Consider the following 23,035-nt stretch of genomic DNA (forward strand, 5'->3'; position numbering starts at 1 on the left):
CGGGGCCTGGGTGCTGCGCCCCCCGCCAAGCTTTTTGCTGGCGCCGCCCCCGGGCGCGCAGTCCGCGCCGGAGCGTCTCGGCTGTGGCCGCGGCCGTTACCGTCGCCTGGCGCTGCGGTGGCTCTCGGGGTTCTGGGAGGGCAGCGGCGGCCCGTCATCGGTGGCCTCTGGAGCCGGCCTGCGAGGGGACAGGGAGGCCGGAAAGGTGGTTGTCGTCTGCCGGCTCCTTCGCGATTGCAGTCCCGGGTTGCAGGGTCCGTGCTGCCCCGGGGCGGCGGCCGGCTGGGATGGCGAGATAGCGGCGCGGGAGCGGCGGGTGAGTGCGGGGGCGCGGCGCGGCAGCCTGGAGCGCGTGCGGGGGGGGGGCGCGTCCCCGGCTCTGGGGCAGCCCTGCTCGGGCTCGCGCCGTCCGTGCCAGCCGAGGGTCAACCGTGCTGCCCGCGTGGGCGCGGACTGCACCGCGCCGAACTTGTGCTGCGCGAAGGGCGGTGAGTTCCAAGGCCAGAGGTGACCTGGTGGGGGACGGGAAGGACCTTTAATTCCCCATCTGGAACTGGGACCTGCCAGATGATTTCTTGCCTCTGTGCCTCCGCAAAGTAGTTCCTCGTCCTTTCTGTTTTTATGGTGCATTTGACTGATCTGTCTATATTTCTAGGTGCTTGTGTCCGAAGGCGCTAAACTTCCTAAACCCCTAGTTAAAGTGTAGGCGAGCAACGTTAGGCTTCGTGATTGGTGGCATTCCTGATGTGTTCTCTAAAAGCACAGATCGTGAATTCAGACGCGTAGAAAACTGCACAGAATGTGTTGTGAACTTACATGAGAGCCTGAGTAATGTGATTCCAGCCCCGTCTTCAGCTGCCACAAGTCTTTCATTTACACTTGGGTTATCTTTGTGACCATTTTTGTATGTGTGCTTAAAGCAGTGAGATATTGACAGGGCATGTGTGCCTTTATTGACTGACATTTACGTAGAAATACATTCTTTGCATTTACTTTGTGTTTCCTTAAATACGGTGGTTTTTTTTTTCCAGCAAAACTTTCAGTTTAAAGTTTGTCATTCAATTTGTCTTCAGTCTCATATTTAATTCAACAAAATTGCTTAGAGTCAAGTTGATGTGACTATTTAGTCAGGGGTTCAAAAGTGGTACCCAGGTTGTGCGGTGGCTGCGATGGTGCACAGTCTTTAATCCCAGCACTTGGGAGGCAGAGGCAGGTGGATCTCAGTGAGTTTGAGACCAGCCTGTCTACAAATAGAGGTCCAGAACAGCCAGGATTGTTACACAGAGAAACCCTGTCTCAAAAAAAAAAAAAATCCCCCCAGCAAAAGTGGTGCCCACATTATATTTAAAACAACCTTCCCCCACCATGAAAAACTAAAGCATTTGTTTTTTGCAGCTGATGCTCTCCCCTCCCCTTACACGATTATTTTGATGTGGACCTGAAGTCTTTGTACTGCACTAGGAGCAGAGGCTTCTAGTTTAAGCCTTTCCAAGGAAAGCCGACTCAGCATAGCCCATGCTTTTAAAAACACTACATTGTTCTCTTTGTTCCTTTCTGTCTTACATCCAGGTGGAAACTGTGTCCCTTTGGAGGCTTCTCTGAAGAGCTTTAAGCTCAGTTTAAGTAGGAGGTGTATTTTCAAGGAGGCCTGGGCAGCTGCTGGCTCTGCCAGAGTTGAACGGAGGTGTATTTGCTTTGTACTAGGTGAGCTCACAAGGCTCTCGGCGCTAATTAAGTGGATTCTTGGATTCTCTTCTGGGAAATGAGAACCGGGCACTGTGCTATTAAACCAAGTGAAACTTTGCTGAGTTTTTTTTAAAAAAAACTTTTGGTTCTGAAGACTCATTCTTGGGGGCATTGTTAGTAGTAGTATAGCCGATCACGTGAAGATGTCATATTCATTGGGGGATATCTCTTCGTATTGATAAGACTCAGTAGTTACAGAAAGTTCAGAGTAAAAAGCGCACCTCTACCCCGCCACACCCCCACAGCATCAGTAAGAACCAGGCTTCCAGACCCTTGGCTTTCTCTCTCCGAATATAGCCCAGTGCTCTGCAAACATTTTGCTCCTTTGTCTTCTGACTGACTGGGATACATTGTATGCCCTGTTCTGTGCCAGCTTCTTAGCCTCCCCCTGCAGAGTCCAACATCCTGACCCTTGCCATCAGTCCCGGAAGAAAAGCCGCCTCACTCTCTCACAGCAGCTGAGAACTCCATTAAGGACAAACCGTAATTCACTTCCGTTTCTCTTTCGTGATAGGTATATACATTCTTTCTGATATCTTGCTGTGAAATTATTGTAAAGTACTTTTTTTTTTTTTTTGAGGCTTTTAAGTGGATTTTAGTTATTCCCAGGGCCCAAAGACAGCAGTGAGTTGCTTCTCCCCTTTGCAGGAAGTGGATGCCTGCTCTGCCCAGTGCATATCCTTTGCTTTTATGACTCCAGAGTGACCCACAGGGATTTGTGCATCGTCGCTGTGAAAGGAGAGCTTTGATGGGTAGGACCTAAAGTCATTCCCTTAATGACAGCTTGGGCCTTGTTTCAACAACAGAAAGGAACAAATGTGTAATTATAAGAATAATCCACCAAGGCAGGTGTGGGACCTTTAATCCCAGCATTCAGCAGGCAGGGGCAGATGGATCTCTGCGAGTTCTAGGCTAGCCTAGGCCATAGAGTTCCAAGTCAGGGCTGTATAATGAGACCCTGTTTTTTTTTTTTTTTTCTCTTCAATGTTAAGAGTTTAAATGATTTAGAATATGAATTGAATGCTCATGCCTTTTATTAAATCGACAGAATGGTTTTATGTTTCAGAAAGTTTGCTCGCCGTTAAGTTAAAACCTGTGCTTTCTGTGGTAGATCACGCCGTCTTCTACTTCAGTGTGAATAAACTGCTTTCGCACCTTTATAGGCTGGGAAAGGATTACTGCCAACTCTTAGGGGAAGGATGCTTTTGAAAATATTTGTCCTTGGCATCTCTTGAGTGATTCTTTTGAAGCAGAATGAACTGTCGAGCTTAGGTGGTGCTGATGCTGGCACTGGAGCCTGCTGCATTGAGTAGCCTGATGTGATCATAGGTGGAGGCTGTGGGTTTGTTTATTTGTTGTTGTTGTTTTGTTTTGTTCTTCCAGAAGCTGTGAGGATCCTTTCAAAATTTAATTGAAACCCAATTGGCTCTGTTAGTATTCAGGGCGTGGCTTTTTTTCCTTTGTTATTTGGGAGCTAACATTGTGGTGCCAATACAAAAGTGTTACTACTGTCCATATTTGTTCTTCGTAAACGGGTGTTCATATGCCTTCTGTTAATATTCCGGGCAGTTTTCAGGGAACTGAGATTCAGTTGTGTGCAGGTTAAACACCTGGCTGTCATGAGTTTCCATCTGGATTGTGGAGATGAGTTAAAATCGGGGACCATTGAAGACGATGCCAAGTAGTGGCAAGGACTGATGGACTAGCATGGCTGAGCTGAGTGAGGATGCAGCCTGAGGGGCGGGGCCCAGAGGATCCTCATTGGCATAGGAAGGTTGGAGCTGAGCACTGAATTCTCAGGAGAAGCAGGATTTTGGTGAATGGGGAGGTGTAGCTCAGGCAGGGGGCACCTAGGCGACCTAGGGCCACCATGGTGCTATGCTGGGGGTCAGGGAGGAGGGGAGTTTTCCAGAACCTGCTGGGGTTGGTGTGCTGCCTCTGTTTAGAGCTGTGTGGCAGAAGCAGACTGTGGGAGAGTTCTCCTTGGGCTGGTGGCGTCAGGAGTTCAGGGCTAGGTCTTGCTGATTCCTGTTGCATGTGCAGCCAAGACACCACCTACTCTGGGCTTTATTTGTTGAATAACTGAACAAGTAGATAAAGATGTTAAAAAATAATCTTGCCTGGTTTTTGGTCAAGATTATATTTATTATTATTATTATTGGGGGGTGGTGGTTCGAGACAGGGTTTCTCTGTGTTCAAGGTTCGAGGCTGGCCTTAAACTCACAGAGATCTACTTGCCTCTGCCTCTCAGGTGCTGGGATTAAAGGCATGCGCCACCATCATCCAGCACTGGTCAGAATTCTTAGTCAGGAAGAAGTCTTTATCTGAGCTCTACACCTTGGTTCTGACCCTTGACCTACTACGTCTGTTATAGTTCACACACTCTGAAACTGTTGCCTTAAGCCAGTTGCTTCTCATTCTTCTGCCACGAAATCCAAGTCGGAAATGCTAAAAACAAAACAAAACAAGGCCCTTTTTAGTAAACCGTAGTGATTTCCGAGAGAGATTTAGCCCGAATTTTCACTGTTGACCCCAGTGAAATGCCATTTGCACGGGAGTAAGAGTTTCTGGCGCCTGTTCCTGTGTGGCTGTTTAGGTTCTCCTGGCGTGCGGATCGCTAATGAGCTGTTCAGAAGTGTGTGTTTCACTCAGGTACTTTATTCTCACCGGAGGAATGTGTGTGTGCCTGCTCTATTTTGGGAAATAGCAGGAACTTGTGGTATTTCCTCTTCCCAACTCCTAATCTGTTTGTCATTCTAAATATATGTTCCTTTATATTAATTGAAAGCTTGGGAAGTGGGTTTGATGCCAAGCAATGGCTGTAGCCGTGGAATAAGTGTCGTGTCTCTCTGCAGACTGACGATTGGGCTCCTGTTCGGTATTAGGAGTTCTCTCACCCTTGCAGAAGGAGAGTTTGATTTTTCTTTTTAAATGCCCCCTCCGGACTGACTGATTCCTGATGATAGTAGCTTGCTTCCACATAAGATAACTGTATTTCCCTACTTGCTGGGGTTCAAGCTGTGCAGACAGTAAGAAAAGAATGGACTCTGAAATGCCTCAGTCTTGAGCCGAGCAGCTCTGGTCATTTTCGTGCTTGCGCTGCAGGCAAATAGCCGATGCTGGGGGTGGAGAGATGGAGAGGGTAGAGGCCGAGAAATTCAAAGCACTTTCAAGCAGTTGCCTTGCAGTCCCCCACGGGTTGCAGAAGGACAGGAATTCCAGTTGTCTTACATTGTTTTGAGTGACACCACATACGGCCACATATGCTCCTGGCTGCAGCCAAAGGAAGCTCAAGTTGGTGCTCAAAAGCCTTGCGACTTAGCGTTGGAAGGTGAGGGAAACTATCTGGTGGATTGTTGTGTTTCGTTTCCCAGTATACTTTTGAATCGTGGGAAAAATCTTGGCTGTTATTTATTCTTTTGGTTTTATAAGGCTGAACCCCTTGGAATGAGCACACGCAGCTAGAGTTGAGACTGATCTTGCTAAGTGGTAGTGCCTCGAAGGGCCACTAGGAGGCGGTGTTACTTCCTGAAGGTGTGTGTGGCTTGGTGCTGTGTCGGCTCCCCAGAGCAGACTTCGGCAAGGAGTCCCTAGGTTGGAGGACAGTTGAAAGGGTGGTAGCAGGAACATCTGGTGGAAAATGACAAGTGGTGACAGATGTAGTGTTTCCCACGTCTAATATTAGAAAACGCGAACGGGGCAGTTGAGTTGCAATCATTTTGTCGACAGAATTATGTGGGTTGGTTGAGCTCCAGTGGGGGTTAGGAAGGAGATGAGAATCTATTGCCAGGAGCTACATGCTTTAACCCCTGTGGCCAACTGGAGTGCCACCGTAAACACTGAGGCAGATGACAAGATGCCAGCTGTTTCCACACAGCGGTTCTGGAGACCCACCGCTTTGCCATTCTTTATGCCTTTGTGTTTGTAGCATAGCCGTGAATAAGGTGAGAACAGTCGAGAAGCTTCTCCAAAGAAACAAAGTTGAGAGCAAAACCGTCTGACGGGAACTTTACTCCGTGTTTACATTAGGGTACCTGGGTCACCCAGTTTTTCTGCAGTTTTAACAGATGATTTTAGGGCAGAACCTGTGTAAGATCTAGATAGAGAGGAAAATGCACGCTCTTGGGAAAATGTAAATTCAGGGTTCAAACAACCTAGTGCACCTTGAGAGGAGCAGAGGGCCCTCAGATGGTGTCTGGAGTTTGATAGGTAAAGAAACTGAGCCCTAAAGGTGCCACGGTTTGCCTGGGAACAGTCACTGGCGGCTGTCATCTCAACCTGCTTGTACTAACTCTCACTCAACCCTAGGATTCTAAAGTAGCATCACCCTGAGGGGTTCACCACTGTCGATTTCCATGTTTCCTCAGCACTGGCATAGTGTCCATTGCAGGCACTCCATATTTGCTAAATAAATATATAAAAGAATTTTGAACCTGTCAGATTGGTACATTAGCTGTGAGAGCATTTATACAATATGAAAGAATATGTACTTTCTCATTTAATTTTTTACTCTATTATATAGAATATTTTAAAAAACAATAGAGTGTTTTAAAGCCCAAACTCCCAACCCTAAGTGTCCAAATCGGCATGTGTAACTGCACTATGCCTCTTCCTGGCTGTGCACTGGATGTTCCTGGAGTCACTGGTCAGTCTGCTGGTGTCTGGTACCCTCAGCATTTTGTCTCCACTGTTTGAAAACGTAGGTACTTTCGAGGTTGAGCAGCTGTGTCTTGAATTGTTTACCTTTCTTCTAAATGTATCTTATCAGCGATTTTGCTGTTTAGAACCTTATGGCCTGGGCAGATCTCGGCTATTTGAAATCAAATCTAGCAAACCCTGCAGGCTGTGGAAATTGTCGTTTCATGATGCTCCTGGCGGATGTTTGAGTTGTTGTAACTCTCCAGGAGGGCAATTTTGTATTACTCATCAGAAGCCTCAAAAATGTGTCCTGTCCCTTAGTCAGGCATTTCTACCCCTAGGAATTTAAACCATGAGGGGATGAAGGAAAAAAAAAAACATGTATATAGAAACCAGCTTCAGCCGTAGTCCGGCCTCACCCCGCCAGTGTGTGGGTGCTCCGGCTGGGAGCCCAGTCTTTCCCACAGGGATCACCAACTTGGCGGGAAGAAGTTAGTGGCATGTATCAGAAGGGAGACCGGGGAGGGAGGGGGTTGCCTACAGATGCTGAGGGGCTGCTCCCCTACAATATACACCCTAGAACATCCCCATGATTTACCCGGACTATTTTGTTACGTTGTTTATACAAGTTACACACTGGAAACAGCTTCCATGCTCAGTGATAGGATGGATTGTGATATTCACATGTAACGGAGGAACAGTGACGTAGGGGGACAGATGCTGAGAACTCAATCATCTACGAGCCAGAGGACAAGGTGGCATGTGTAGGACAGTCTGAGTTTTGGCGTTGGAGTATGTGTGTGCATGCTTATGTGTGTGGTCAGTCTCATGCCACTTCATAGAAAGATGCCAAGATTACACTCCAGACGCTAGGTGGATCATTTCTGTGTGGAGCAACTGAAGCGCCATTACTCTTTTAAGTCCCCTGAATTTTCAGTATCTGAGAGCATGTGGTACAGTTATAGGGTGGGAGGAAATCCCATTCCCGTTCCCAACGTGGTGTGAATTTGAGTACGTTCTGTGTCTGTTCTGGTCCCGGTGATGCTGCCGGCTCTTGGTGCTTACCAGTAGAGAAGGTTTGCCAAATATACCCCAACCTGATAGGGTGATGACGACTGAGTGTTCTTAATACCAGAGAATTTCTAGGTAGAATGTGTAGTTGTATAAATTACCCGGGTCACGAAGGCCATTTCAGGGCACCCTGACACAATATTGTTCCTGGTCACTGGGAAATATGTTGAGTTTTTTTTTTTTTTTTTTTTTTTTTTTTTCTTCGAGACAGGGTTTTTCTGTGGTTTTGGAGCCTGTCCTGGAACTAGTTCTTGTAGACCAGGCTGGTCTCGAACTCACAGAGATCTGCCTGCCTCTGCCTCCCAAGTGCTGGGATTAAAGCCACCACTGCCTGGCTGTTGAGTTTTTAAAAGTAAAGCATTTATGTATTTGCGTGTGAGTACGCATGTGTGGTGGCACATGCCACAGTGCATGTGTGGAGGAGAGGCCAACTGCCAAGGGACCATTTTCTCCTTCCGCCCAGAAGGTTCCAGGGTTCTAATTCAGGCCATCAGCCTTGGGTCTTTGTTATTGGTGTTGGTTTTTTTTTTAAATTGAAGACGAGTTTTTTCCGTCTCTAGTTGTATTGAGCAGTCCTCTGATACATTCTTCAAGGTTAGGGCTGACTCATTCAGTAGTGGGTGTGTCTGTTTTTGCCAGGCACTGGATAGGCCCCAGTGCCCCCGGACTCAGGTGCCCTTGCCCCTTGAGTGACACACAGGAGCAACCACTGCACCATGGAGCCAGGAGGTCCACTCAGTCATTGGTCGTCACTGGAGGAAGGTAGCAAGCCGCAAATCCTGGCCTCCCGTCCTGTGCTTTCCAAAGGAAGCGTGTGATGTTACTTTTGAGTGAACACAAACACTGCCGTCTGCTTGTTCAACCTGCTGGATGAGCAGCCGCTCCATTACGTCACCTTGTTTTACAGATGACTTATATTAAACTTAGGTGACAATTTCTTGGGCCTCTAGGCTGAAAACTGCTTCTACATCTTCTGGGAAGGGCACACCTTCTGTGACTGTGAGGGAGAGTGCATGCTTTTGTGAGATTATCTTGGGTAATACGTTTCCTCGTAAATCTAGGATGCATGGGATGTATGTGTATTCTGAGTGAGAAATTCCAGCATGCCATCTTCCCACGAGACAAGGGCAGTTGTGCCTCTCACGACAGTACGTGAAACTGCACTGCCTCTCATGAACTGTGACAGTTTTGAACGTCGGTAACAGTTGTGACCAACGTGCAATTTGTGAGTCCGCAGTACGCACCTACGTAAGTTCTGGGATGGCACAGAGCCTCAGCAGTCACAGAAGTCACCTTCATGGCAAATGCTGGCCTTACATTTCATCTCCTCTTATAGCTAAATAAAACAAGATCCTTTTATGAATCGTGAATTCTGTAGTTCTCATGGGGGTTATAGACATAGCCAGGGGCCTCCTGCAAGGTCAACATTTTATCATATATCCTATTTCTATCCATGCCAGTTTCCCACAGCTGATATCACTCCCTGCTCCTCCTCTGGAAACAGAGGAGTTAGCTTGCTTCCCTTGGGGGGTGGGGTCACTTTCCACAATTTCTCCTTGTGAGAAGCAAGGAGTTTGTTATGGCAGGTAGGCAGCCAGCTGTGTTGTGTTGGCATGAAGACTCCGACTCGCGACTAAGTTCAGGACGTAGCCAACCGTTTCCTGAAGGCCAGGCTCAATGAAGCTAGAGAGGACTCTGTTCTGGACATTTCCAGCTCACAGCAGTCAAAACCCTGAACCCTGTCTTTGTTTGTTTGTTTTTCGAGACACCGTGCGCGCTGTCTTACCGTGTGCCACAGGCTGTGTTGTTGGGGTCAGACTTAAACGCTTACAGGCCAATGATGTGGAAGAAGCTACAGAGCTGGGTCTGCCTTTTGTTTTGTGCTTTTGACAGAGGTCATCAAAAGCACTTTTTATGAGTTTTTTTTTTTTTTTTTTAGATTTTGTTGTTGTTGCTGCTGTTGTTTGCTTGCTTGGTTTTCTTTTGAGACAGGGCCTCACTCTGTAGCCCAGGCTGGCTTATCCCCAAGTGCTGGGATTGCAGGTTTCAGCCACCTCACCCAGCTTTGCCTGAGCCTCTTAACTCTCCAAGAGGAAAGACAGCAGGGTGCTCTGGGAAGTAAATGGCCCCTGAAATGTGATTTAAACATTAATGTCCTTCCGTTGTCCTCTGTGTGATAAGCTTGGTCCCCTGGGGGTTGGGATCCCACAGTTCCTTCTGAGCACACGCCTAAAATGACCCAAAGACCCTCCACTGAGTTCCAGCTCTCAAAGTTCTCCTCTAATCCCCAGCCCCAAGGACCCCTGGGGGACATAAGCCCTCAAACCACAGCTTCCAGGAACTTGCAAATTCTTTTTGGGGTCAGAAATGAAAGACTTTTAATGTAGCTTGTATCATTTTGTTTCATAATTGAGAATTCAGAAAAAAATACTTGCTCATTTTATTAGCTGCTGTTTCTCTACTGGGGGTTGTTTGTTGTTATTCTGCATCTGTGCGTTTTTAGAAATTGACCTGTCTTTAGAGTGTGGGAGACACACCATTAATCCCAGTTGGACTTGGGAGGCAGAGGCAGGCAGATCAGTGGATCTCTGTGAGTTTGGTTTGCATCGTGAGCTCCAGGTCAGTCAGGGCCACATAGTGAGTGTCTGTCTCAAGGGAAAAAAAAAAGTGGAAAAAGCTTCAAAAATGACACAGGTAATATACTTACTTAATAAAAATTGAGGAAACTTGGAGACCGATTCTTTTAAGGTTTCAGTCTCAGCCTTCAGAGGTAACTCCATATGATATTATAGATGATAGATTGATTTCTGTGCATATTTAGACATTGTACTGACTAATTTTATGTCAACTTGACACAAGCTAGAGTTATTAGAGAGAAAGGAGCTTTAGTTGAGGAATTGTCATCATAAGATCTAACTGTAAGGCATTTTATTAACCAGTGACCAATTGGGGGAGGGCTCAGCCCATTGTGGGTGGTGCCACCCCTGGGGGCCGGACAGTTCTGGGTTCTATAAGAAAGCAGCCTGAGTAAGCAAGGGTAGCAAGCCAGTAAGCAGCACCTCTCCATGGCCTCTGCATCAGCTCCTGCCTCCAGCTTCCTGCCTTGGGTGAGTTCCTGTCCTGAATGCTTTTGATGATAAAACCATTATATGGAACTGTGAGTGATGTAAACCCTTTCCTCCCCAAGTTCTTTTGTAATATGACTTAAAATGTAGATTAAATTAATCGTCTTCAATGATGCATAATTATGCATAATGTTACATTTACAGAGTCATTTATTCGGCTTATTTGACATATTTCCTCCATACCTTTTTGTGTGTTGGGGAGTTTTTATAATTCCTGGGGGTTTTAGCACTGAGGAAGTGAGCTGGGCCTCTCTCACTCGGTGACACGTGCCTGTCGCTTGGGGAGAACCAGGCAGTAAGCAAGAATCACATGCCGAGATACCGATGGGTACTCTAAGGGCTTAGTGGTGAAGGGTGAGGCCTGTGTGGTTGGGCAGCAGGACTTGTGGGAGCTCACTAGGGGCCATTTCTTTCCCTAGGCGATGCCAGAGGGCTTGCTGAGCAAGTGAATGCCAAGTCAGACCTGAGCAATACATAGAACCTATAGAGAGGTCCAGGGAAGGAGGTTCCGTGCAGCAGGAGTAACATATGCATGTTCTTGAGGGGGACCAGGCCTGGTTGCACATGAGGAACAGAAGGAGAGAGGCCATGGTGACTGAAAGGAAAGAGGCGTGTGTGGAAGGGGAACGGGGCCTGCCAGGGTCATGGGAGAGAAAGTGGAGAGTGTTTATAAGACTTGGCCCCACAGTTTTAAATCCACAGTGACAGGGTCTGATGGCTATTTTTGGATGGTGACCATGGCTGCTCTGTGCAGAATGAGTGTGTGAGGAGCAAGGATGGAGGTGTGCGAGATGGCTGCTTCAGAGACGGACAACAGTGCAAGCAAGAGGCTTGCATGGCTGAAACTGGCACTAGCAGTGAGCAGAGTGGCCAGTGTTTGGTTGCAAAATGAATGAGGCTGTAGCTACCAGGCTGGTGTGCAGAGGAGGTGGAGGCTCCCATGCAGGAAGGGGTGGATCAAGAAGTGCCAGGGCGCTTTCCTTTGCTTTGTTTTGGGGAAGGCTGAGGCAGGATCTTGTTGTATAGTCTTGGCTGAACTGCCTCCTGCCTCAGTCTCCCAGGGGCTGAGATGATAGGCAGGGACCACCACGCCTGGCCTGTGGTTTTTGCAAGTTGCTTTTCGAAAGTGTCTGTACCGTTTTTTGATAGTGGTAAGACTAGGGGAGAACAAGTTGGGGGACTTTGACTCAAGTATCTGTGTGGGGCGTGAGCTCAAACTGTCTGAGACTGGCAAGAAACAAGTTGTGTTTCTGGAGAGAGGGCAGGCTGGAGCTCTGCAGACATCTAGGGAAAAGTCAGAACAATTTAAAAAGGAATGCTTGCAGGTTTTACTTAAACTAGCATGTGTTCTTAAGAAACTCGTAAGAGTGCTGCAAGAGGTGACCAGAATGCTGACAGGGGTGGGACCTTCCGTGTCTCCACATGATGCGCACTCTGGTCTTCTCATAGACAGTGCAGGTGCACAGGGAACATCTTTGCCATTTTGTCCAATATCCCTCGTAGAAAAGTTTCTAGAAATGGCTAGATTTGTTGTTGCTGTTGTTTTGTTGTTATTTTTGTGTGTCAAGACAGTGTTTGTCTGTGTAGTCCTGGATATCCTAGAACTCACCATATAGGCAAAACTGGCCTCAAAGTCACAGAGATTCTCCTGCCTCCTGCCGTTGCCTTCCAACTGCTAGGACTAAAGGCATGTGCCGCCACCCTGGCACTGAACCGAGCAGATAGTGAACGATCAATAAATGCCCATCAGATTTATCAGAATGATTTGGCATTCTTACCACAACCACCATCACCGCCATCATCATCGTCAAGTCAAAGGCTTTCAAGTAAAGTTGCATCATAACGTGACTCAGAATTCAGACCTTGGAGTCACGGTCACAAGCCGGGTTCCATTTCTGACTTTGCTCTTTACAGATCATGAGACTCTTGACCCTTTTGTTTCCTTATTGAGTAACACATGAGAGACATCCCCCTGCCCCCAAGCTCTGCAGGGCAAAGAGAGGCTGTCAGAAATGGAGCTGGGTTTCAGCCTCTCCTCATTCGCCCTGTGGTGGCTGGCCTCTTTCTCACTAACACTGTCTAAACCATCATGGGGCTGCATTGCACATCACACGCGCGATTTATTGTCCATTAACGTCTCTTAGTGTTTAAATTGTGCGTTCTTACTTCTGATTTAGTATCTTTTTTATGTTTTGCCCATTTCTGTGTTCTTGTATATCAAAACTGTCATATTTGTTGCATGACATTTTCCTTAAGGGAAACATCAACGTATCCAGTTTGCTGAGTAAGATGGTTTCGTGAGCTATTTCTGTCGACTGTAGCAGGCTTATGCACTAAGCTGCAGGAGCACCGGAGGGTTGGATTCAGGGAACATGAGCTGGGATCTGATGGACAAGTGATGGAAAAGGAGATCTGGGAAGGATGTCCCCGGTGGAGCAGTGACAGAGGAAGGCAGAGTCCTGTGTGTTTGTTGGACTTGAGTCATGGACCATAGAGGAAGGGGTGGAAGAAATATGGGGTTCAGGGAGTGAAGCTGGTAGGAAATGGCAAAGAACTTGTGCCACGCTCTGACTGGGACTTCCTCAGGGCCAGGGAAGACTGACTGTGTGCCCTGGGGGACTTGCCTGGGATCTTGCAGCAAATGAGGGCTGTGAGGGCCTCAGCAAGCCTGAGCCTGGACATTTGTCTTATTTCTCCATTACCAGTGTGACAGCAAAGGAGACAGTAATTATGTTGTCCTTAAAATGAGACTGGAGTAGTGGGGAACCATTCGGCATGTGATTGGAGATTCTCGGGGCTTACTTACCCATGATCCTTAGGATGGATTACATAGGGAGTGAAGAGATGAATTAGAACATTTAAGAGTAAGGTTTTTGTTGAACTCTACAGGGACAGGCTATTCCCTATGTCTGTCTGGTCTTAAGAAGCTTCATATAAAGGACACGGGCCCACATTATAATATGGCTGCCAAAGTAACAGTATAATAATTTGGGTAATAATTTGTGCATTTTATCTGTAATTATTCTTTAGACTAAAAGAGAATCTTCCAATTTTAATACCCCTGGAGGACAGGACTGTTACTTTAGCAGCCATGTTACAGTGTGGGCCACTAAGTTACAGTTTCCTCCCTAACCTGTATCTGTTCGTGTCCCATGTGTTACCACCCTTGTCTTGCTCATTTGTACCCTGAAATTACCAGTGTTACATGTGTTCTGTTGAGTTAACTTATTGGGTTTTTTTGGCATCTTTCTTACCACATGTGCTGGATTTGCTCTTCTATATATTGTTTTCTTTCCGCAGCCTTAATGGCGGGCTTCCTTTATCCAGCACATTGATGAAAGATGTCATACACACACACAGAAATCTGTCACAGTTGTTTATCCCTTCTGTCCTGCTTGGCATCATTAACTAGCCCTCCAAATAAGCTGGTCAGCTGGTAAAGGGAGTCTTTAGCTCTGTTTATTGAGAGTAGTTGTCTGGTTCTCAAACACCATTGGGACCTTAGGGGAGATCTCATTCACCTAAGAGACCTTAATGTCTTTTCCTGCCTCTTGGTCTCCTAGTCCAAGAGTTTGTCAGGTCAGGGGTACAGCTGGCCACTGTGACCCAGTCTCTCTTCCAGATCAATACTTTCTCAATACTTTGTGCATGTAGTCAAATTCATGATCAATATCAGGCCTATGGATCCCTGGGGTGTAGATCCCTGCCACTCCAGTGCTTAATCCAGATCCTCAACTCGATGGACTGTACAATCACCTAGAAAGCAAACCTCGGGTGCGTGTGTGCATGCGTGCACGCCTCTGTGTGTGTGTGTGTGTGTGTGTGTGTGTGTGTGTGTGCGTGCCTGTGTCTGTTTCCAGAGAAGTTTAAGTGATGGGGCAGACCCGCTGTGAAGGGACACTATGCGCTGGTTTTCGTTCAAGTTGGATGAAGCAAAAGGAGACTAGGAGAACTTTAGCTTTATGCTGATTAGCGACAGAATGTGACCAGCAGCCTCCTGTTCCTGCCATCATGAGTTCCCCACCTTGCTGGTCTGACACTCAAACCAGGAGCCAGAATAAACCGGCCCTGCCCTCAGGCTTCTTGTCACCTCTTTGGTCACAGTTATGCAATCTGCTTCTTGACAAAATGACCCTCATTGAAGGATTTCTGCCAAATACCAATTGCTTCTAAATCTTTGGGTTTTCTTTTTCTATTCCACTCTTACATTTAAGGTGGAGCAAGCCCTCCTCCCCTTCTCCCTTCCTCCTCCTTTTCTTCTTCCCCTTCCTTCCTCTCCCCTTCCCTGCCCTCTTGTTCTTTTGAAAAGCATTTGTAGTCTAAGCTGATGTCTAGGATTTTGAGATCTGAGAATAAAAGGAAAACAGAGTTCTTTGGGGGTAAAAGATTTCAGATTCTTGGCTAGAAAAGTACTAAAACATTAAGACACATTTAGGACAGTATCTGTGCATTTGAAATACAAATATTAGAACAATTACATTTTAAGATGAGAGGGTTTTTTTTTTTGCCATTTCATTTTCAGGCAGGCTTTTAGTTATCTCCCTACGAAGTGTTTTGGCCTGGAAGTGTGTTTTGTTTGGCTCGAATTGTGTTGCGGTATTTTCTCCCTAAGTGGCATTTAGAAATAAGGAGATTTCACTTTTTTTTTTTTTTTTTTTTAAGTAGCAAAGCCCTTCCTCTGATCAAGAATGGGGAAAGCCTGGATAGGCCTCCAGTGTCCGTAGGTGAAGGTGCCTATGCTGTGGACAGCAGCTCTTCATCCCTTTTCCTTCTGAGTCTGTGTGAGACAAGACAGAGGTTCAGATTTTGAAACACTGGAAGCTCCATAGCTATAGGATACCCCGTGCATCTCTGGTGGGAAGCAGACCAAAGTGCAGGCTGGGGGCTGCAGCTCACCCCTGCCGCACTACATTGGCTATTCACAGCCACTTTGGCTGTCTGGTTTCTGGGTGTGTTCGCCTTTGCACTTGCTCAGTGAGGAGCTCAACTAATCAAAAGTATGCTCAGAGTCCGAAGGGAACCGCTAAGACGGATTTTTCCATTTCATCCCCTTGGTGCAGGGTGTGATTACCACGTGCTCACAGCAGCAGGTGATGGAGTCTCCTCGTACAGCATTAACTCAACAAGGTGGAAGGAGAGCACGGTCTGCCGCTGCTGGGGGCTCGAGGTAACTGACAAGGTGCCCTAAGAGGAGAGCCCCTGTAGGGTTGTGTTTGCTTCCTTTGTTCTTTGTTCCGGGGGCACGTAAAGTAAGGACAGCCTTGAGTCAGAGGCCTGCCATTCGAGAGCTAAGACCTAACCGTCCAGCTTTGTCTTTGGTCTTGTCCCTGCTGCCACCATTTTAGTGACAGTAGGTGCTGGAGCCCTGGACTCCGGCCTCGGGATCTCTGATTCTTCTTCTCTTGTGGATTTCACAGTTTCGTGTGGTGTTCCCGAGCTGAGATTTCCCAGCCCTGCCTCTTAGCTGTGGGGCCTTCCCTGTGTCTGGGTGTCTTACTCTAAAACGAGGGAGGAGAGTGACACTTCATAGAGTTGTCATGAGAATTAAACCCAGTAGGAAATTTAAAGAACTTATAAAAGTGCCTGCCCCTGAATAATGTACATACAGTTCATGCTGTCTGCAAACTCAGAGTTCCTCTTTGCCTGGCAGAGATAGCCAGAATCAGTATCTGAAATGCACAGAGTGATTGCATAATAGCATTCTCCTCCCAGAATTCCTGCAGCCCTTTATGAGTGGGTTTAATCTCTGTATTTAGAAAAGACACTAACAGCAATTTGAGCTAAGGTTGTCATTTTGTTTCTAAATGTATGTGTTTACCTCACTCTCTGGCATGTAAAGGAGCCATGGGGGAACAGTTGAGATATCTAAGTCCTTACTAAGAACTTCGTTTGAACACATTTAGTCCAGTTGTTAAATAAGTCTTGAATATAAAGTGCTCTTAGATGTAAAGGGGTCATAAGGCAATGGTCTGTTCAAGGAGTTTAAAAATCAATAGGAAAGAAAGTAGAAAGAGGGAAAATATTATCTCTATATTTTGTGATATACATGAAAAATGAATATTAAAGTACAGGTAGTGCTTTGCTTGAGATAAGAGGGTTAGCTTCAGAACCAAGAAGCATCCATGACCCTAGAAAAGACAGGGTGGAGGAGATTGTGGTGTGGACATTACATTGTAACTTCGGCTATAGTATCAGTCCTGTGGGTGGGCCAACCGCCTGCTGTTTTCTCTGGAGCGGAAAGAAAGGGCTGGAGAGAAGGGGGTGGAGGGGGGATGGGGTGGAGAGAAGGGGGTGGAGGGGGGATGGGATGGAGAGAAGGGGGTGGAGGGGGGATGGGATGGAGAGAAGGGGGTGGAGGGGGGATGGGATGGAGAGAAGGGGGTGGAGGGGGGATGGGGTGGAGAGAAGGGGATGGAGGGGGATGGGATGGAGTGAAGGGGATGGAGGGAGAGTGGGAGCTGCAGCTTCTGGGCAAAGCCCTTCATCTCACGAGGAAGCTGCATTGGTGAGGTCCTAGTTGGAGACATGAAATGAATTAAAAGATGAATTAAGTCACCTATGCTAGACGTGGTGGGGGACGTGGCCAAGGAAATTCGAGGAATTGAGGATGGGAAAAATAAGGGGTGTTGGGGAGTAAAATTGGTGATTAGATGGGAAGGACGAAGAAGAAGTCAAGAGTGACTGTCTTGAGCGATCCCGAATTGGCCCATGGCCTGAGGGAACATGCCTAGGGGGAAAGTGAGTTTCCTTGTGTTTCCTTTGGAGTTTTGAGGACTCCGAGGCATCCAAGTGCATATGAAGCATCCAAGTATTTTTTTTCACATTTCTTGGGAGCCTACTTGAGTGGATTTGTGTAGATAAGCGCACACTTGTCTGGTAAATGGTTAGTCTGTAGCTGGGCAGGGGCCAATTCTGTGAAACAGATTTGGAAGTCATTAGCGTGTGAGTGGTGGTTGAAGCCACAAGAGTGGATAATCCCCAGTGAGGGAAAAAAAGTGCGAACAGCCAGCAGTCACCAAGCAAGCCGAGGAAGAGCGCTCCCTGCTGGTGTCAGGAGCCAGCAAGGGAAGGGGCAGATTTAACACGTGCGCTGGGCATTCGTGGTACTGATGGGGTAGCTGAAAAGGTCACCGTGAGGTCGCCTGTGGGGGATTCTGCACCTGACAGTCCACAGTCAAAATACAGGTCACCAAAACCATTGTACAAAATGATTTTGAGACTACCCAGTGCGTGGACTGTATAAAGTGTAAAGGAGGTTTGGGTTTGGGTCCCCTTCTCTGAGGTAATTCATTGTACTTATGCAAATACCAAGGTGCAAAAGAAAGAACAGTCCAGACTCTCAAGCACTTCTGGTCTTAGCAGGTTCTAGCAGGTTGGATGAGGAGGACTGGACCTGTTCTAAGGAACTGCTCTGCTCTTGGTTGTTTTGAATGTGAGCCTTTATTAAGCTTTCTTACACAGGCATATCACTTGTAGGTAGGATGTTCTTTGGGTTATTTATTTGCTTGTTTCTTTAATTGTATGTTAATGTGTGTAGGTGCACACACATGGGTATGCATATGGAGACCAGAGGTCAACCTCTGGTTTTGCTCCTCTGGGGCCATCCTGGCCTCCTTGCTTTTTGAAACAGTGTCTTATCTCTCACTGGGACCTGAGGCTCACAGATGAGGCTAAGCCGACTGGCCAGGCAGCAAGCCCCAGGTGTTTTAGTGTATTTGCCATCCTCCACCCCCAGCAATGAGAGCATAAGAATGCCTCGTCATGCTCACCTTTTAAGGGGATGTCGGGAGTTGAACTCAGGTCCTCGTGCTTGCCTGACATGTACTTTACTGACTGAGCTGTCTTCCCAGCCCTGGGAGTTTAATAATAGAACATCTCACTCCTGTAATAAACGAAAGTTCATTTTTTACTAGTTAATTATTACTTATTGAGTCACTCCTAGAGCCTTGCCGACATGAGTGATGAGTGAACAGACATTGCTCTTGAGGGGGAGAGAGCATCCATCCCTGAAAGGAAGAATAGGGAACACCATAGAAGATACTGCAAGGGATGCCCATAGGGGCCATGGTTGTGGGGAGGCACTGAGCTGTTGGATATGTTGTATTTAGGGAGCTACTGTGGTGTGGGAGAGGCCTAGAGCCAAGCATCTAGAAGGGTCTTGTTCATCACACGAACCCAGCTGTGTGTGGAGGTCCTGAGAAGCCTTCAAAGGAGTTTTGAGCGCATTCTTGTTTTGGTATTCTGGAGTTGACGAATGGAGACGCTTTTGAATTAACAGAAAGGCCTCAGTGGAATGAAAATTGGCCAACTTGGCATGGAAGATCTTGAGAAATAAAAATCTTGAAGACATGTACTAAAAACTGTTCTTGGGAAACTGAGATAAAGTAAGACAAGAAATAAAAAAATATTCTATTTAAATCATAGACTAGCATGTTCTTGGGTGGGGGGGGGCGAATATTCTACATTCATTCACCATGGTGGATGTTTTTTATAACATAGCAAAAGTTAAATTTCAATATTGTTGTTCTGCCTGCAGGATGCTGATTAAAGTCTGATACAATGGACTCCCTAAGTACTCTCATGCCTGGAGTATTTTATTAATGTTTTCACAATGACCTAGTCAGAAGTTACCTAACAATTCAAAATTGCTAGGTCAAAACCCACTTAATAGGTATTTATGACCTAGAACTTCAGTAACAGATTGGAGAAGTCATGCGTGTCAACTCAAAAGGAAAAAGAATGTGGAAATGGAGTAGTGTCAGGCTGAGATTCTTAGAGTTGGTAGGCAGGCACCGATAGCCCTGTTAGTTGACTTTGGTGCCTGGGGTGTCCTGGTGTAAGGTGTGGGAACCACGCCTCTAATGTCGCTCCCCGTGTGTGGGCAACACTTGGGATATCATATGGCCTAAGGATAAGAACAGCATGTGGGCCTGTCATTATGCTTATGGGCCGGACATTGTACCTCTTTGACAGGGGTGTGACAATGAATACGTCACTCTTCCTGCCAGGAGTTTTGTAAAAATGGCACGAGGAGAATGCAGAGGGAATTCAGCGAAGAACAAGAGGTCCACTGGCTCGAGTGTTCAGTGCTGGTGAAGCCTAGCGTGAGATCCACGCTGGGCATGGAGTGTAGTTTTGAGTCATGTTTTCCCCATCTCTACTTCTCCGTTTCCCCTCGCTCACTCTCCCTGCCCCATTTTTGCAAACTTTGTTCTTCAGAACCCTCCAAAGAGCACGTCATGGAAGATGGACCTTTGGAGGCTATTGACGGTGCTTTTTTTTTTTTTTTTGGTTTTTCGAGACAGGGTTTCTCTGTAGCTTTGGTGCCCGTCTCAGAACTAGCTCTTGTAGACCAGGCTGGCCTCGAACTCCCAGAGATCTGCCTGCCTCTGCCTACGGTGCTTTCTATATCCACAGTCAATAGTTCAGTCTTTCTAAATGAAGTCTGAAAGCAATCATTTGTATTTTAAAAAGTGTTCTTTTAATTTTCAGTGCTGAGAAGTTCGATGTGTGTTGCCACCAGTCTTTCTGGAAACATGTCCAGGTGTCTCCTGCACACTGTCACCTGAGCGTACACCTGAAGGCTGTCCTGTCCTGTCCCTGTGGTCACATGTACAGACTCACTCCATGAGCTCCACAGAGCCGAGTCTCTGCATAGAGAGTACTAGAGCAGGAGGGCAGCCACCCCCACCCCACATCCCCTCACCCCCGCTTGGGTGCCTTGTGACCGCTGTGACTGGCTAGTGCTCCTTTCTGCCTTCCAGTGAGTCCAAGCTCGGTGTACTTTCTCCTGTCATCCACAAGGGAGTATCTCACTGTGGTGGAGGTAGAAGATGCTTCTGGGCAGGAGACTCCCTGGCTGGGACTGAGCAGGTGTTCTAAATGCTTCCCGCAGTACCAGGGTCAAGGGCCTACAGGCCCACGGCACACACGATGCCAGCAAGGTATGGGCATGCACTCCAGGCACACTGCTTCCTCTCTCTGTCTTCCTCTCCCCACCCCCCGCCTCCTCCCAGATGAAAACAGGAGAAACAAACCAACTAAACCAAGTCTATTAGGACCATAGCTGCTGGCTTACGCTTTCCTTTTCTCGGTTCGTTTTTCTCATTAGCCTCAGCAGTGAGTCCAAAACCTCACGAACCTGGAGCCAGAATCCGCAGTGCGAAGGGCCAAGCAAGGCAGACTAGAGATGCATACAGAACCACTATATTCCTGGGAGGGAGCTTGAGGCTCTGGTCATTTTAAGGACTGTGCATTTAGGGCAATACAGACTTTCTTCTTTCCATGTCGATACAATGACTTGTCTTAAACAGAAGGGTGTAAGAACATTTTAAAATCTTTTAAGATAATTATATTATTCATAGGTATCTAGAATTCTCCAGAAATAGGAATCAGTTGCCTATCTTCAAAACTTCGAGTATTTCATAAGAAATCCCAGATTCCTATCCTATCTTGAAAATCTAATGAATTTAGCACACCATGCCTGCCAGCTGCTTCCTTTAAGCTACCTGGAGACTGTGGTTCCCACCTGCCTACCCATATGCAGTCTGCTTTGACCAGCAAATACTTGCAGTAACCCTGTGGCTGCTTCAAGAGGTAGCTCTCAGAACTAGCACTCTGAACTTTGCAAATTAGCTCCTGAAATACCGTAAGAATTTGTTCTGGGGGTGGGGTACCACACAGGTCACAAAGTAAATTTTAATAGTGGTTGCTTCTGGCAGAAGTGAGGAGAGAGATGTTTCTTCACATTATTTTTATCTGGGAAAGCACTGGAAGGTTCTAGGCATGCTGTATGTAATTCTGATCCTTGTAAGTCTGGGTTGGAAGGGAAGTTGAGTGTGTTGTTAGCATCTTGTGATGGTGTCCACACAACTTGATCCCAGTGTTCTAAGTGAGTGTGAAGACGAAGGAAGCCTTCTTTATCACCCTGCCTGTTTTAAGTTGGGCAGGCCTTGTTGATGCCACGCTGGTTCCTCTCTGCTGGATCACCTCGTCCTGAGGCACAGGAGTCCACAGGAGGTGGCTTCCCTTGGGCTAGGTCTGTGCCAGCCAGCTACCCACCCTTCAGCACTGCTTGCTCCTGTTGGCGGGAAAGGAGCATTGCCGCTGAGCCTTCAGAGTCTTCTGGGGCCGGTAAACAGAACTTGCCTCTGGGCTATATAGGTGGAAGCTGAAGCCAGAGGGATTAAGTGATTTGCCCTCAGTCACACTGCTAATTAGTAATGGAGCCAAGATTAGAGTCCCTGTCTGGCAGCACCTGGTCCTGAGCCCTTCCTTGGCCACCCCCTACCAGCCCCTCTCATCCCTTCTTCCTGGCATGGCAGTGCAACCTGAGTTTCCCTTCTAGAATAACCCTAAGCTGGTAGTGAGGCGTTCTCCCAACATATGTTGAGCCATTTGGCGGGTATAGTTTGTGCTGATTTGAGCCATTCCAGCACAGCTGTGTGATTCTGTAACCTCAGCAGCGGGTGCTGTGGACATTCCATGAATACATTTTCATGCTAATAAGCGAGCTCGGTGACATTGGAGTTGACAGGGAACTTGTTCACTCACCTAGAAAATAGCCAAACAGGTTAGAAGCCTGTGCTTGTACCTCGAATGTGCTTGGGTTATAATTATGTAAGGTGTCTAAGATTCATCTGTGTGTTTTTCACAGTGTTCAGCTATAGCCAAGGAGAGTGTTCCTTTTGCTGTCAGTGACAAATGCGTTCTCTCTCAGGCTTTGGTCACCGAGAAGCTGAATCTCTTTTCTCTAGCAGGTCTCCATCTCTCATCCATTTTTCTACTTTTGTTTCACGATTACTCGGTGTTTTAGCTATTTTAATATGGGCGGGGGTAAGAGTGTTGGTGGCTCTTACGGAAGATCAGAGTTCCTGTATCAGCACCCACTATCATGTAGCTTAAAACTGTCCTGCAGTTGTAGGTCCTGGAGGACTGACACCCTCTCCTGGTATCCTCAGGCAGCCACGTGCCTGTGGGAACACACACACACTCACACTCACATGTACAATAATAATAATGATAATAATAAAATAAATCTTTTAAAATGTAACGTCAGTCTAAGACCTTTTTAGCACTGTTTTTTTGCTTCCGATTGCTGCATTCATGGCATGTCCTCCTTGTTCTTATGGCTGTCCCCTTTGCTCACAGAAAACTTTGTGACGTTTTTGGTTTTCCTTTTGTGTTAACTTTCCAATAAAAAAGAAGAAACGTTGCAAATAAGAAGCACCGCACACTGAAACGAACCAAGGTCTATAGAACTTACAGAAGTCTCAGTGAACTTCTGCACAGTTAGGGAACTCCGTACCCTAGTTTAGAGGAATTTGCAGCATCATATTGCTGTTTTTTTATTCACTGCAGCAAAAAATTGCAGTCATCCTAGTTGTCCATCAACAGATAAATTGGTGATGAAAACTTGGGGTGCCTGAATGCGTGTGTGTGTGTGCGTGTGTGCG

At 46.9% G+C, this 23,035-nt stretch overlaps 1 protein-coding gene across 2 annotated transcripts in view; it reads left to right on the top strand.

The window, feature by feature from the left end:
• Lifr (LIF receptor alpha) overlaps window positions 1-23,035 on the top strand; it is a 60,704-nt gene that overhangs the window by 607 nt on the left and 37,062 nt on the right. Inside the window, exon 1 of one of the 2 annotated variants that reach the window (XM_005356595.3) lies at window positions 45-316. The exons of the other annotated variant lie outside the window; for it this stretch is intronic. The gene's annotated coding sequence lies outside the window, so the exon portion shown is untranslated. Of the gene's footprint in view, window positions 1-44; window positions 317-23,035 lie in introns of those variants that run through there. 2 annotated transcript variants of the gene reach the window in all.

Source organism: Microtus ochrogaster, chromosome 19 (genome assembly GCF_000317375.1).
Source record: "Microtus ochrogaster isolate Prairie Vole_2 chromosome 19, MicOch1.0, whole genome shotgun sequence".
NCBI classification, from domain to species: Eukaryota; Metazoa; Chordata; class Mammalia; order Rodentia; family Cricetidae; genus Microtus; species Microtus ochrogaster.